We start from the raw sequence: 17,848 nt of genomic DNA, 5'->3' as shown, positions 1-17,848 counted from the left end.
TATTAATGCTCTCAGAGCTCCAAAGGGTCCAAGAAGCCACTAGATTAAAATCAATCTGTGCTTGCCAAATCTAAGCACCTAATTAGAATTTCTGAACATGTATTAAGAATTTCATTCTCTAAAAAATACCATGAGGACTAGTCATTTTAAGGTCCAATTATATAGTATGCTCATTTTCTATTTCCTATTTCTTATCATATGAGTGCATTAGAAAATTCTTGATTGAGAAAGTTTAAACTTATATGCAATTGTCTCCTTATCTCATCCCTTTTCCTTTGTAACACGTACTTTTTTGAACTATAAATCAATACAACTACCAATAATAGATGTAATCAGTTTGACTTTTGATGAAAACTGACATAGAGAAAACATACTTATGACATTTAAAAACAGAAAATTACATAAGTGTTGGCAGTAATATTATGATTACTCAGAGCTTGATGTAAGATAAAGCAGGATAGAATTTTTGGATGGCTTTAATATCATTCCAGTCACTCCAGAGGTACAAACTTTTCAAATATCTTCCATGGTTAGTCCCACATTTCCATGAATGTCCCTTAATTTCATTCCTCCCCATGTAGAGTAATTGATAGGACTTGGTGAAATCAGAAGAGAAGTGGAATAGGGATAAATAGTCAGCATTAGAGGCATAAGGACATTCTAACCTGGCTAAATTAAATGTATTGGTATGATACACATTTGCAAAAACTGCACATTTTTCTAGGAAATTTTGTAAACAATCTTCAAATGGATAAGTCAGTGTCTGAGACTGCTACTACACATTTTAGGGTGACTGTATTGAAGCTAGCATGCATACAGCCAGGTGAGAAATCTGAACATGGGTCGATGAGAAGACCAGAAAAACATCTCATGTGCAGATACTCATTTCAAAGGCACCTTAATTTCCAACACACTTTGTCTCACAAATGTGAAGCTATACTTCCAATGAACACAAAAAAGTGCTGAAATCCATTAGAAGGTACTTGTGAAATAGTCATGTTTGAGGACTTTGCTTTGATGATTTGAAAAGCAGCAGAAGAGCATAAACCTAATTTCCACCTGGACAGGGGTTTGTTTTCCCTGCTCATTTGAAATCGGAGACAACAGTAATAAATGGTTTAGCATAATCCTAAAGTTCTCTCTTCATTTAGACTAAAAAGATTAGTAAGTCTATGAACAAATACATCATCTTATATGATACATACACTTTCTATTGCCATATTTGAAACGCTTTTATAGTTTGCTTAAACTACAATCTTTTGCACACTGATTACACAAGTATATCCTATGACCATGGGTTAGTGCTAGCGGTTCTTGAAAATAATTACATATTATAATTAATAACAACATGGCAAAAGCTTTCAGCCTGCTTTGTTTGGCATATAATGCAAAGTTTGAAACACATCTTACTTTTTCTCAGCCCTTCACATCAGAAGGCATTATTTGCTGCCCTTGTTTTTAGCACTAAATTTGAGTCAGAGGGACAAAAACAATTTGCCAAAGTCAAGCAGAATATCAGGAAAAGTACTGGGAATAAAACCTCAGGCTTACTAATAATGAGGCACCTGGTTTCATTGCCTGATATACTCAAGCACTGTACTTTGACTTGTCCCCTAGTCATACACTACTATTTCCACTTCATTCTCCATAACTGCTCATTAGAGTGGAGCTAACAAGAAGCAACACCAAACAGTGGCAGATATGGTGCTATCTTAAAACAGAAATCTGAATTAAACCAAGCTCAGCTGTGATTCAAACATACAGAAGAATGAGTCGAGCTCTATGATACATTTAACAACTCCTCTCTTATCTTGTATTTCTGTTGAAAAATTACTTTTCACATTTCTCTTGAAAAATTATATCATATCAGGACATGATCAACTTTGTTGCTAACTGGTTATAATAAGACAAGAAGGTTATATGACCAAACACAAAGTGTGCTCATAGAAACTTAGCTGACTATACCTCAATCTAAAATTTGTAGTCCCAAAGTGTATTATTAGTATAGTTCTGAATAGGCCACATACAAACAATGAGACATACAGGTTTACATGATATTTAATGATTAAAAATAGACATCTTGGGAGGTGGGCAAAGATGGCAGAGGAGTAAAGACTCTATTTCAACCAGTCGCCTGAATTGAGCTGGATATCGACCAGACCACTCTGAACACCTACAAAATCAGGATGAGATGTAAGAAGATATATCTGGAGCTCTACAAAGAGAATATCGCCAGGAGTTGGTTTCAAGGTATGAAGTGCGGAGCCATGATTCCCTGGGCAGATATCAGAAGATAAATGGAAGGGGGAGGGAGCTGCCATAAGCGCTTGAGCTGGGAAGGTGAAATAATACAGGAGCACAAAAGCCTCCCATGCTGGGGACCAGGCACACACTCACAGACAGGTAGTGGCTGGGAAAGGACTTTAGGGCAGCTCTCCAGACTGAAATCTGGAGCTGCAGGGGCACACAGTCCAACTGGGGGTGGCTAGTGGTTTTAGAAGCACAAAGGGCAGAGACGTGCCTGGACCTGGAAGCAAGGGCTGAGAGTGCTGCAGTGGGGTGCAAAACCCAGGACACTGTGGTTTTAGCAGCACAGACAGAAACGGAGATAGTGTGCCCTGGAGAGCTCACTGAAGAACAGACTGTGATCTCTCTGCTCTGAGACAAAGATTTGGAAATGGTTACTTCTGCTCTGACTCTCAGAAGAGTTGCGGAAAGCCACGAGGGAAAGTCACCAGAGAACAAAAGCCCCCCAAAACCGGTTTTCACTGAGCCCATTCCCCCCCACAGGGGGCAGGGCAACTCTGTCCAAACAGAATAACAGCGCGACAGACCCCCTCCCCCACAGAAGACAGGCTGGGAAAACAAAAGGCCAGCAACATCTAAGGTCCCTATAAAACAGGTGCATCTTGCTTGGGTTATAGTCAATAATTTGGACTCTGTACATTCCCTCAAACATCCCTCAACAGAATGACTAAGAGGAGGAACCCCCAAAATAGGAAAGACTCAGACACTATGCCTTTTGCCACAGATTTAGAAATAGATATAGATATAAGCAAGATGTCAGAAATAGACTTCAGGGTAACAGGAAGATGATAACTAGAATGGAGAAATAGATTTATTGCAACATAGAGTCTCTAAGGGCAGAAATGAGAGTTGATCTGGCAGAATTTAAAATTCTATCAATGAAATCCAATCTAATCCACATGTCCTAACAGGTAGGGTAAACAAAGAGAAGAATAAATTAGTGATCTAGAAGACAAACTGATAGAAAAGAAGGAAAATGAGGAGGCCTGGGAGAAACAGCTTAAAATCCATGAAAACAGATTCAGAGCAATAAGTGATGACATGAAACATTCCAATGTTAGAATTATTGGGATCCGTGATGGGGTGGAGAGAGAGAGAGGTCTAGAAGATATATTTGAGAAAATTGTAGCGAACTTCCCTAACTGGGGAATTAAACAAACATTCTTGTCCTAGAGGCAGAGTACTCCTCCCAAGACCAAGGAGAAGAGACCAGTGCCTTGGCATGTAATAGCAAAACCCGAAAATCTTAGAACCAAGGAAACCATCTTAAGGGCAGTTAGGGGGAAGAGATTCCTTATGTACAAAGGAACATCCGAATAACGTCAGACCTATCCACAGAAACCTGGCAAGCCAGAAAGGGCTGGCAAGACATATTCAGGGTATTAATAGAGAAGAACATGCAGCCAAGAATACTTTATCCAGCAAGGCTGTCATTTAGAATGGATGGAGAGATACAGAGCTTTCAGGAGCAGCAGAAATTGAAAGAATATGTGACCACCAAGCTGGCCCTGCAAGAAATATTCAGGGGGATTCTATAAAAGAAGAAAGACTCCAAGAGTGATATAGAACAGAAATTTACAGAGACAATCTATAGAAACAAGGACTTCACAGGCAACATGATGACAATAAATTCATATCTTTCAATAATCATTCTCAATGTGAACAGAGTAAATGCTCCCATAAAATGGCACAGGGTTGCAGATTGGATAAAGAGACAAGACCCATCCATATGCTGTCTACAAAAGACTCATTTTGAAAGTAAAGATACATCCAAACTGAAAGTGAAGGGATGGAGATCCATCTTTCATGCCAACTGACCTCAAAAGAAAGCTGGGATAGCAATTCTCATATCAGACAAATTAGATTTTAAGCTAAAGACTGTAATTAGAGACAAAGAAGAACACTATATCATTCTTAAAGGGACTGTCCAACAAGAATATCTAACAATTGTAAATATCTATGCCCCCAACATAGGAGCAGCCAACTTCATAAGCCAACTGTTAACTAAAATAAAGAGTCGTATAGCTAATACTTTAATTGTAGGAGACCTCAATACTCCACTCTCAGCAATAGACAAATCATCTAAGCAGAACATCAACAAAGAAACAAGAGCTTTGAATGACAGACTGGGCCCGATGGACCTCATAGAAATATACAGAACATTCCACCCTAAAACAACAGAATACTCATTGTTCTCGAACACACATGGAACTTTCTCCAGACTAGACCACATACTTGGTCACAGATCAAGTCTCAACCACTACCAAAAGACGGAGATTATTTCCTGCATATTCTCAGACCACAATGCTTTAAAACTGGAATTCAATCACAAGAAAAATTTGGCAGAAATTCAAACACTTGGAAGCTAAAGACCACTCTGCTCAAGAATGTTTGGGTCAACCAGGAAATCAAAGAATTTAAACAATTCATGGAAACCAATGAGAATGAAAACACATCAGTCCAAAACCTATGGGACACTCCAAAGGCAGTCCTAAGGCGGAAATACATAGCCATCCAAGCTTCACTCAAAAAAAAAAATAGAAAAATCCCGAATTCACTAACTTTACACCTTAAAGAACGAGAGAAAAGGCAACAAATGATGCCTAAGCCACACATTAGAAGAGAAATAATTAAGATTAGAGCAGAGATCAATGAATTAGAAACCAGAAACACAGTAGAGCAGATCAATGAAACTAGAAGTTGGTTCTTTGAAAGAATTAATAAGATGGATAAACCACTGGCCAGACTTACCCAAAAGAAAAGAGAAAGGACACAAATTAATGAAATTATGAATGAAATGGGAGAGATCACGACTAATACCAAGGATATAGAAACAATTATTAGAAATTATTATGAACAATATATGCCAATAAATTAAGCAACCTGGACAAAATGGATGCCTTCCTGGAAACCTATAAATTGCCAAGACTGAAACAGGAAGAAATTGACAACCTTAATAGGTCAATAACCAGTAACGAGATTGAAGCAGTGATCAAAAACCTCCCAAAAAACAAGAGTCCAGGGCCTGATGGATTCCCTGGGGAATTGTACCAAACATTCAAAGAAGAAATAATACCTATTCTCCTGAAGCTGATTCAGAAAATAGAAACAGAAGGAAAACGTCCAGACTCATTCTATGAGGCCAGCATTACTTAATCCCCAAACCAGGCAAAGACCCCATCACAAACATGAATTTCAGACCAATATCCCTGATGAATATGGATTCGAAAATTCTCAACAAAATTCTAGCTAATAGGATCCAACAATACATTAAAAGGATCATCCACCCCCAAATTACTAGAATTCATACAGCAATTCAGTAATGTGGCAGGATAAAAAAAATCAGTGCACAGATATCAGTTTCTTTCTTACATACTAACAATGTAACTGTAGAAAGAGAAATTAGAGAATTGATTCCATTTACAATAGCACCAAAACCATAAGATACCTCGGAATAAATCTAACCAAAGAGATAAAGGATTTATACCCTAGGAACTACAGAACACTCATGAAAGAAATTGAAGAAGACAAAAAAAGATGGAAAAACTTTCCATGCTCATGGATCAGAAGAATAAACATTGTTAAAATGTCTATGCTACCCAGAGCAATCTATACCTTCAACGCCATCCTGATCAAAATACCAATGGCATTTTTCAACGTGCTGTAGCAAACAATCCTAAAATTTGTATGGAATCAGAAAAGACTCTGAATCGCCAAGGAAATGTTGAAACAGAAAAACAAAGCTGGGGCATCACTTTTTCTGATTTCAAGCTACATTTCAAAGCTGTAATCAATCACCAAGACAGCATGATACTGGCACAAAAACATACACATAGACCAATGGAATAGAATAGAGAGCCCAGATATGGACCCTCAACCCTATGGTCAAATAATCTTTGACAAAGCAGGAAAAAATATGAAATGGAAATAAGACAGTATCTTCTATAAATAGTGCTGGGAAAATTGGACATCTATATACAAAAGAATGAAACTGGACCATTCCTTTACACCATACACAAGGATAAACTCAAAATGGATGAAAGACCTCAATGTGAGACAGGAATCCATCAAAATCTTAGAGGAGAACATAGGCAGTAACATCTTCGACCTTGGCCACAGCAACTTCTTTCAAGATTCATCTCCAAAAGGTACTGAAACAAAAGCAGAAATGAACTTTTGGGACTTCATCAAGATAAAAGGCTTCTGCACAGCCAAGGAAACAGTCAACAAAACAAAGAGGCAACCTACAGAATGGAAGAAGATTGTTGCAAATGACACTATAAAGGGCTGATATCCAAGATCTATAAAGAACTTCTCAAGCTCAACACCCAAAAACAAATAATCAAGTCAAAAAATAGGCAGAAGATATGAACAGACATTCTTCTGAAGAAGACATACAAATGGCTAACAGACGCATGAAAAAATGTTCATCATCATTAGCCATCAGGGAAATTCCAATCAAAACCACATTGAGTTACCACCTTACACCAGTTAGAATGGCAAAAATTGAGAAGGCAAGAAACAACAAATATTGGAGAGGTTGTGGAGAAAGGGGAACCCTCTTACACTGTTGATGGGAATGCAAGCTGGTATAGCCACTTTGGAAAATAGCGTGGAGGTGCCTCAGAAAATTATAAATAAAGCTACCTTATGACCCAGCAAATACACTACTGGGTATTTACCACAAAGACACAGATGTAGTGAAAAGAAGGGTCATATGTCCCCTAATGTTCAAAGCAGCAATGTCCGCAATAGCCAAACTGTGGAAAGAGCCGAGATGCCCTTCAACAGACGAATAAATAAAGAAGATGTGGTCTATATATACAATGGAATATGACTCAGCCATCAGAAAGGATGAATACCCAACTTTTACATCAACATGGATGGGACTGGAGGAGATTATGCTAAATGAAATAAGTCAAACTGAGAAAGACAATTATCATATGGTTTCACTAAATTGTGGAACATAAGGAATTGCATGGAGGGCATTAGGAGAAAGAAGGAAAAATGAAAGGGGGGAAATTGGAGTGGGAGACGAATCATGAGAGACTATGGACTCCAAGAAACAAACAGGGTTTTAGAGGAGAGAGACGTAAAGGGGATGGAATAGCCCAGTCATGGGTATTAAGGAGGGCACGTATTGCATGGAGCATTGGATGTTATATGCAAACAATGAATCATGGAACAGTACATCAAAACTAATGATGTACTGTATGGTGACTAACATAACAATAAATAATGATAATAAAATGATAGAGTAAATAAAAATAGACATCCTGTCAAAAATCCAACCAAAGAAGCTTGCCATAGAGATGGTTTTAGCTATGTTGACAGATCACTAAATATATAAATCCTCCTTTTCTATTTAGAAGAAATTTGATGGAAAAAGAAGTTTGAGAAGATCTGTATCAGTGACTAGTGTAAGAAAGTGGGGAGTATTGCATTAAATTATCACTTTTCAAGCTGTCTTTATGTTGGGTTACTAAATTGATAACTTTTACTGAATTATAAAACAAGTTACATTGTGGAAATAAATATTCCTCCAAGTGGTTTTACAAATATTTTAATTGAATATCTTTTTAGGGGGTAATATAAGAAACTAAATTGGCCTTTTCGATATATTAAAATAATCTGTGTAGGGACACCTGGTTGGCTCAGTCAGTTAAGCATCTCCCTTCCACTCAGGTCATGATCTCAGGATCCTGGCATCAAGCCTTGGGTCAGTCTCCCTTCATAGTGGGGAGTCTGCTTCTCCCTCTCGCTCTGCCATCCCAACCCCAGCACGCATGCCCTTTTTTTCTCTCTCTCTCAAATAGATAAGTAAAATCTTTTTAAAAAATAAAATAAAATAATCTGGGTAGATGGTCGGAATGTTAAGATAACATAGCATTAAACACTTATTGGCATCACAATCGTTCAAAATCTTGAGTGTTATAATTAGTTCTGTCTCTGGCATTATTATGCACACTCCTAATACATAGAACTAGAGACACTGGTAGGCAAAGAAATTCTCAGTTTTGCATTCCTACTGCTTTTTTAGTCTAGATGCTAATCAGCAGACTAAGTCATGCTAACTCAGAGTTAAAAATCAGAACTATTCTAAGCTTATGGCATTGTGTTTTTCTAGCAAAATGTTTTTACCTGCTTTGACTAATCCTATTTTAAATACTCTAACTTTAAATAGCTCACAGAGTAACTCTTATATTGATATAACTGATTTCATTCTTAATTTAATTTTGTAACAGCTCAGATCTTAAAAGCCATCTATTGTTCCCCTGTCAGACTTAGAAAAGACTGAAATATCCAAGTACATACTTCTTGGTTCATACCAAAATGATGGCTATGTCTACAGGAAATCAATACACTGGATGATTGAGCTTGTTCTATAAATTTAGGGGAAAAAATAAGGAAAATAATCCAATTTAATGATTTAGGGCTAGAATAGTCAAAAATTAGTTTTGTGAAATGGGCTCTGTAAGATGTTTTGTAGAGATACCATTAATGAGAGCAGAATATTATCACATTTATTTCACATTATTTGAACCAACAAAGCATTCAGCTTTTCAAAGAAGACTTCACTTTTGTGGAGCAGTTTTAGGTTTACAACAAAATTTGGAGTAAGGTACAGAGATTTATCATATACCACCTACCCTTACACACACATCACTCACCAAAACAGTATATTTTTTACTAATCGCAACACATCCTAATTCACCCGATGACATAGTTTAACTTAGGGTTCACTCTTGGTGTTGTACATTCTATGGGTTTGGACAAAAGTATGACTTATATCCATCATTATAATTTGATACAGAATATTTTTACTGTCCTAAGAGTTTTCTGTGTTCTGCCCCTTCATCCCCCATTCCCAATCTTGGCAATCATTGATCTTTTTTTATTTCCATATTTTTGCCTTTCCCAGAGTGTTATGTTTTTGGAATCATATAATATATTATAACCTTTTCAGATTGGCTTTGTTTTCAGTTAGTAATATGCAATTTAAGGTTCCTCCATGTCTTGTCATGGCTTGACAGTTCCTTTCTTTTTAGTGCTGAATAATATTCCATTGTTTCAATGTACTATAGTTTATTTATCTATTCACCTACTAAAAGATATCTTTATTGCATCCAGGCTTTGGCAATTATGAATAAAGCTGCTATAAACCTCTACATACAGGTTTTTTGTCAACATAGTTTTCAACCGCTTTGAGTAAACACCAAGGAACATCATTGCTGGATCCTATGATAAGACTATGTTTAGTTTTATAAGATACCACCAAACTGTCTTCCAAAGTGGCTGTATGATTTTGCATTCCCACCAGCAATGTAGGAGAGTTCCTGTTGTTCCACATTCTTGTCAGCATTTTGGTGTTGCCTGCAGTTTGGATTTTGGTCATTTTAATAGGTGTGTAGTGGTATCTCGTTGTTTTAATTTGCATTTCCCTGATGGCATATGATGTGGAGCATCTTTTCATATGCTTATATGTCACCTGTAGATCTTCTTTGGTGAGATGTCTGTTAAAGTCTTTGAACCATTTTTTATTCAGGTTGTTTGTTTTCTATTAAGTTTTTAAAGTTCTTTGTATATTTTGGAGAACAGACTTTATTACATGTGTCTTTTGCAAATATTTATCCCTAGGCTGTATCTTGTCTTCTCATTATCTTGGCATTTTCTTTTTCAGAACAGAAGTTTTAGTTTTAATGAAGTCTAGCTTCTCCATTATTTTTTTCATGAATTATGTCTTTGATGTTGTATCTAAAAAGGCAACACCATACCCAAGATCATTTAAATTTTCTCTATGTTATCTCCTAGGAGTTTCATAGTTTTATATTTTATATTTAGGTTTATGATCCATTTTGAGTTAATCTCTGTGGAGGGTAAAAGTCTGCATGTACATTTATTTTTTCTCATGTGGATGTCCAGTTGTTCCAGCACCATTTGTTGAAGAGACTATCTTTGCTCCATTGTAACATTCACATTTTTTGGTAATTTAGATTTTACATTAGTGATGCCAGTAGAAATTGGTACTCTATTCTGTCACTTCAGATAATAGCTGCTTTTCCATTTTCTTTTTATTACAAATCAATAATGTAATTAACATAACAAGATCCCCAGAGCTATTTATGTAATTATTGCTTTTATAAAGAAAAGAACCACCACATAAGATGTAAAGCAGCTTAAAACAAAATCATAAAACAAGTTCCAGGAAACCACTCTTCAGAAAAACAGAATAGTGTATCTTTTACACAACTTTTTTCTTTACAATTTTGTAATAACTGAAGGTAGACTAGCACCAACCAAATTAAGGAACTTACTCTATTCACTGAAAGAATCAACACAGTCCAGTTTGGGTTCCCAAAAGAAAATGTGCTGTCTTTCAGTTATGTTGATACTATTTTAGACCATTAATTCCTTTATTTTGTTTAACTTATGGAAAACAACTTTAGTACAAGAATAAGAAACTAAGCAGTCTGGCCATGCATATACGCCACTTACTATATTAACCAAATAAGACTTATAACCAACATAATCTGATGTATATTTAATGTCATTCATGAATTGTTTGCACGATAAGTAGGCATAACTTTTAAGTAGTTAGCATACCTCTCTCTCTCTCTCTCTCTCTCTCTCCCTCTTTCTCTCTGTCTCTCTCTCTCACACACACACACACACACACACACACACTTCTTGTCTCACTTTTAGATCTCCCATATCTCAAATACCATTTGAATTATTTTGTAGACTGTGAATTGAAGACAGTGAGGGGCAATGACAGAGATTCATATTAAGCCAGATCACATAGTCAAGTAACTGTGGGAGATGCAAGCATCGGGAGCAGTGAATAGTTAAGAGTTGAAAGATTTTGGTGCATAGGTAGACCATAAGATAATGCAGCCAGGAGTAGGGCTTTAAAATCTGAATCTATAACAAAACCTATGAGAACAACTGGAAGGGGATCGGGCAACAGGTTAGTTTCAAATCTGGACAGGGGCTATGTTCTTGTTTTTTTTTTTTTCTTTAAAGATTTTATTTATTTATTTGAGACAGAGAGAGAAAGAGAGAGCATGAGGGGGGAGGGGCAGAAGGAGAGGGAGAACAAGACTCTCCACTGAGCAGGGAGCCCAATGCGGGGCTCAATCCCAGGGCCCTGAGATCATGACCTGAGCAGAAGGCAAAGATGCTTAACTGACTAAGTCACCCAGGTGTCTCTGGAGAAAGGCTATGTTCTTAGGTCTAAAGAAACTCTGATAAAATTAAAGGGCTTCTGGTCCAGGCAATATTGGGATTACTACTTGAGAAATAATACTTGAAGACTCATCAAAACTTCATATTAAAAAGAAGCCAGAGGGGCGTGCCAGCCTGTGGGCTTTTCCCACCTACTTTCCCACCTCTGGAAGGGAAGGACACACTTTCTAATACGTGGTGCTTATATTCCTAACAGAGCAACTTTCCTTTGATGACTTTCAAGAAAGCTGTGTTGTGAAGTGGCAAAATCTCCAGGAAGCAGCATGCCATTGCCTCTGGGGAAACTGGTTCTTTTTTCCAGTGTGGTGGCCAGTGGGAGCTGTGCCCTTATATATTACCTTATACAAAATTTTTTTTTCTAGGGCTTCCTATTACCAGCTGGCATTGGAGCAACTACACAGCCACCCTGAGGCCCTGGAGGTTCTGTGCACTTCTCTCAATGCCTACTATCTCCTTCTCACCAACAAGTACAACTTTGTGGACATTGGCAATGCCTAGTTGAAGATTCCCATCTCTGGTTCCAAGTCAGAGGGCCATCTCTATGTCAGCTCAGCCAGAGATGCCCCTTTCAGAGGCAGCACTTTCAGGAGCTCTTCTTAAAGCTCAAGAATGGTCAACAGATACGTGTGTTCAAATTCAGTGGGGACACTGGTGATGAAGTGAAAACGGAGTAAAGGTGATCAAAAAGACAGCTTTCTCCAAGCATGACCTTTCCTCATCACCATGTACCCTCCATGGCTGTGAGCCAGTTTTCTAACCACGGGGGATGATTTTATGTACTGGTATATGATAATTTTGGTATAACTCTAATTTGACCACAACTATTGTGGAGTTTTTATTTAATCAGAAATGAAAATTTTACTACAAATTCATGAGAATTTATTTGAAACTCACTGTCTAGGGCACCTGGGTGGCTCAGTCGGTTGGGTGTCTGACTCTTAGTTTCAACTCAGGTCATGATCTTATGGGTCATGGGACTGGCACTGGGCTCCTGGCTCACCAATGAGACGACTTGAAGATTTTTGCCCTCTGCACCTCACCCCACACATACATGCACTCTCTCTCTTTCTCTCTCTCTCTAAAATAAAATATTAAAAAAAAAAGAAAACTCACTGTCTAAAAGCAAAGCACAGGAGGGGAGAAAAGATGGCAGAGGAGTAAGGGACCCTATTCCAACTGGTCCCCAGAATTGAGCTGGATATCTACCAGACCACTCTGAGCACCCACAAAATCAGCCTGAGATGTAAGAAAATAGATCTGGATCTCTACAAACAGAATATCATGGGCGGTTGGTTTCGAGGTACGAAGCAGGGAGCCGTGAATCTGCGGGCAGATATCAGAGGATAAACAGCAGCCGGAAGGAGCCTGGCCGTGGGGAATCCTACACCACCAGTGAGAGACAGCCTCGTGCGCTGGGGACAAGGCACAGACTGACAGACCGGTAGCGGTGGGGAAAGGACTTTAGGGCAGCTCCCTGGACGGTAACCTGGAGCAGCAGGGTAGCATGAGCGACCTGGGAGCGGATGGCGGTTTTAGAAGCACAAAGGGCAGAGACATGCCCTGACCTGGAGGCAGGACTGGGAGCGCTGTGGAGGCACACAACCCAAGACCTTGTAGTTTATAGCAGCACGGACAGAAATGGAGATAGTGTGGCCTGGAGAGCTTATTGAAAAACAGACTGTGATCTCTCTGCTCTGAGGCAGAGGGTGGGAAACGGTGTCTTCTGCTGTGACTCTCGTAAGAGACACAGAAAGACACCAGGGAAAGCCACCAGAGAACAAAAGCCTCAAAAAACTGGTTCCCACTGAGCCCATCCCCCTCCACAGGGGGAAGGGCAACTCTGCTCAAACAGGGTTGCCTGAGTAACAGTGCGGCAGGCCCCTCTCCCAGAAGACAGACTGGGAAAACAAGAGGCCAGCAACCCTAAGGTCCCTAGAAAACAGGTGGATCTTGCTTGGGTTCTGGTCAATAATTTGGACTCTGTACATATCCCCAACCACCCATCAACAGAATGACTAGGAGGAGGAACCCCAAAATAGAAAAAACTCAGAGATTATGACTTATGTTGCAGATTTACAAATGGATGCAGATATAACCAAGATGTCAGAGATGGAATTCAGGCTAGCAATTGTGAAAACAATAGCTAGAATGGAGAAATCAATTAATGGCAACATAGAGTCTCTAAGGGCAGAAATGAAAGCTCAATTGGCAGAACTTAAAAATGCTATCAATGAGATCCAGTCTAATCTAGATAATCTAACAGCTAGGGTAACTGAGGCAGAAGAATGAAAAAGAGACCTGGAAGACAATTTAATAGATAAAAAGGGAAAAGAGGAGGCCAGGGAAAAACAACTCAGAATTCATGAAAAGAGAATCAGAGAAATAAGTGACAACATAAAGAGTTCCAATGTCAGAATTATTGGAATCCCAGGGGGAGTGGAGAGAGAGAGAGGACTAGAAGACATATTTGAGCAAATCGTAGCTGAGAACTTCCTTAATCTGGAGAATGAAACAAACATTCGTGTCCTACAGGCAGAGAGCACCCCTCCCAATATCAAGGAAAACAGGCCAACACCCCGGCATGTAATAGTAAAACTCACAAATCTTAGAACCAAGGAAACCATCTTAAAGGTAGTTAGGTGGAAGAGATTCCTCACATACAGAGGGAAGGACATCAGAATTATGTAAGACCTATCCCCAGAGACCTGGCAAGCCAGAAAGGCCTGGCAAGACATATTCAGGGTACTAAATGAGAAGAACATGCTGCCAAGAATACTTTATCCTGCAAGGCTGTCATTTAGAATGGATGGAGAGATGCAGAGCTTCCAAAATCGGCAGAAACTGAAAGAATATGTGACCACTAAGCAGGCCCTGCAAGAAATATTAAGGGGGGGTCCAATAAAAGGAGAAAGACACCAAGACTGATATACAACAGAAATTTACAAGGACAATCTATAAAAACAACATCTTCACAGGCAACATGATGACAATTAATTCATATCTTTCACTAATCACTCTCAACGTGAATGGCTTAAATGCTCCCAGAAAACGCCACAGGGTTGCAGATTGGATAAAAAGACAGGACCCATCCATACGCTGTCTACAAGAGACTCATTTTGAATCTAAAGATACATCTAGACTGAAAGTGAAGGGATGGAGATCTGTCTTCCATGCCAAGAGACCTCAAAAGAAAGCTGGGGTAACAATTCTTATATCAGACAAATTAGATTTTAAACTAAAGTCTGTAGTTAGAGACACAGAAGGACACTATATCATTCTTAAAGTGTCTATCCAACAAGAAGATCTAACAATTGTAAATATCTATGCCCCCAACATGGGAGCCGCCATCTGCATAAGCCAATTGTTAAGCAAAAAAAAGAATCTTATTGATAACAATACCTTATTTGTAGGAGGATTCCAAAATCCTCAACAAAATCCTAGTTAATAGGATCCAACAATACATTAAAAGGATCATCCACCATGACCAAGTGGGATTTATCCCCAGGATACAAGTGTGGTTCAACATTTGCAAATCAATCAATGTGATAGAGAATGGTCGAGTTTCATTCTTTTGCATGTGGCCATCCAGTTTTCCCAGCACCATTTTTTGAAGAGACTGTCTTTTTTTCCATTGCATATTTTTTCCTGCTTTGTCGAAGATTATTTGACCATAGAGTTGAGGGTCCGTATCTGGGTTCTCTATTTTGTTCCATTGGTCTATATGTCTGTTTTTGTGCCAGTACCATGCTGTTTGGTGATCACAGCTTTGTAATATAGCTTGAAACCAGGCAACGTGATGTCCCCAGCTTTCTTTTCCTTTTTCAACATTTCCTTGGCAATTCTGAGTCTTTCCTGAATATTAGTAAGAAGAGAGACAAGAATCATATGGTCCTCTCAATTGATGCAGAAAAAGCATTCTACAATATACAACATTCTTTCCTGATTAAAACTCTTCAGAGTATAGGGCTTAGGGAACATTCATCAGGTTCATAAAATCCATCTGTGAAAAACCCACAGCAAATATCATCCTCAATGGGAAAAGCTGAGAGCCTTTCCCTTAAGATCAGGAACACATCAAGGAAATGTTGAAAAAGAAAAACAAAGCTGAGGGCATCACGTTGCCTGATTTCAAGCTATATTAAAAAGCTGTGATCACCAAACAGCATGGTACTGGCACAAAAACAGACATATAGACGAATGGAACAGAATAGAGAACCCAGATACGGACCCTCAACTCTATGGTCAAATAATCTTCGACAAAGCAGGAAAAAATATGCAATGGAAAAAAAAGACAGTCTCTTCAATAAATGGTGCTGGGAAAACTGGATAGCCACATGCAAAAGAATGAAACTCGGCCATTCTCTAACACCATACACAAAGACAAACTCAAAATGGATGAAAGACCTCAACGTGAGACAGGAATCCATCAAAATCCTAGAGAAGAACATAGGCAGTGCCCTCTTTGACATCGGCCACAGCAACTTCTTTCAAGATACATCTCCAAAAGCTAGTGAAACAAAAGCAAAAATGAACTTTTGGGACTTCATCAAGGTAAAAACTTCTGCACGGCAAAGGAAATAATCAACAAAACAAAGAGGCAACCCACAGAATGGGAGAAGTTATTTGCAAGTGACACTACAGATAAAGGGCTGGCATCCAAGATCTATAAAGAACTTCTCAAACTCAACACCCAAAAAACAAATAATCAAGTCAAAAAATGGGCAGAAGACATGAAAATACACTTCTCTGAGGAAGACATACAAATGGTTAACAGGCACATGAAAAAATGTTCACCATCATTAGCCATCAGGGAAATTCAAATCAAAACCACATTGAGATACCACCTTTATACTAGTTAGAATGGCAAAAATGGACAGGGAAAGAAACAACAAATGTTGGAGAGGTTGTGGAGAAAGGGGACCCCTCTTACACTGTTGGTGGGAATGGAGTTTGGTACAGCCACTTTCGAAAACAGTGTGGAAGTGCATCAAAAATTTAAAAACAGAGCTACCCTATGAGCCAGCAACTGCACTCCTGGGTATTTACCCCAAAGACACAGATGTAGTGAAAAGAAGGGCCATATGCACTCCAATGTTCATAGCAGCAATGTCCGCAATAGCCAAACTGTGGAAAGAGCCGAGATGCCCTTCAACAGGTGAATGGATAAAGAAGATGTGGTCCATATATACAATGGAATATGACTCAGCCATCCGAAAGGATGAATACCCAACTTTTACATCAACATGGATGGGACTGGAGGAGACTATGGTAAGTGAAATAAGTCAAGCAGAGAAAGTCAATTATCATATAGTTTCACTCATTTGTAGAACATAAGGAATAGCATGGAGGACATTAGGAGAAGGAAGGGAAAAATGAAGGGAGGGAAATCGGAGGGAGAGATGAACCATGAGAGACTATGGACCCTGAGAAACAAACAGGGTTTTAGAGGGAAGGGGGGAGGAGGATTGGTTAGCCCGGTGATGGGTTTTAAGGAGGGCACATACTGCATGGAGCACTGGGTATTATATGAAAGCAATGGATCATGGATCACCACATCAAAAACTAATGATGTATTGTATGGTGACTAACATAACATAATAAAATTAAAAAATAAATAAATAGAAGCAAAGCACAGAATAAAAGAAACCAGTATTAAAAAAAAAAAAGAAGAAGAAGAAGAAGAAAAAGCCAAAGTCACTCTTCTAAATGAAAATCAGGGAATTTCTTGCTTGACATTTCCAGTGGTTCTCCATCACATTTAGAATGAAATCTAAATTTTACCATGGTTTATAAGACTTACCTTGACTTGTCCCAATCCTAAACCATCTTTTTGGCATTCCTTGGAAGATGCTAAACTTACTTTCATCTCTGGGATTTTGCACTTTCTGTACTCTTTGCTTATAATCTTGGCTCATTCCCTTAATGCATTAAGGACTCTACTTAAATGTCAACTCCTCAGAGATGTTCTCTCTGAGAATCCTATTTAAAACAGTAACTACCACTCTTGAACCCTTTACCACTCTTTATTTTTCTTTATATGTGGCACTGTTGAATATGTTTATTTATTTATTTTATACCCTCTCCATTAGAATATCAGTTCCATGAAGGCAGAACTTTCTGTGTATTGCGTCACTCTTATAACACTAACGGGAGAGGTAGATTTATTGTTATTAAGTTAATTAAATGTAAATTTCAGGAACTTTCATTTGCATAGGCCCCTTTCAATGCCTTACATGTAATTCTGAATTTATAATTTTGTAGTCTTCTTTTCAAATTGAGCTTATCAAAGTGATAT

At 38.4% G+C, this 17,848-nt stretch overlaps 1 pseudogene; it reads left to right on the top strand.

Moving 5' to 3' along the window:
- The first annotated feature begins 11,816 nt into the window (after positions 1-11,816).
- LOC113930505 lies at positions 11,817-12,227 on the top strand (annotated as a pseudogene).
- The last annotated feature ends 5,621 nt before the right edge of the window (positions 12,228-17,848 follow it).

This window comes from Zalophus californianus, chromosome X (genome assembly GCF_009762305.2).
Source record: "Zalophus californianus isolate mZalCal1 chromosome X, mZalCal1.pri.v2, whole genome shotgun sequence".
Lineage (NCBI taxonomy): Eukaryota > Metazoa > Chordata > Mammalia > Carnivora > Otariidae > Zalophus > Zalophus californianus.
This window is presented reverse-complemented; position numbering and strand designations above follow the sequence as displayed.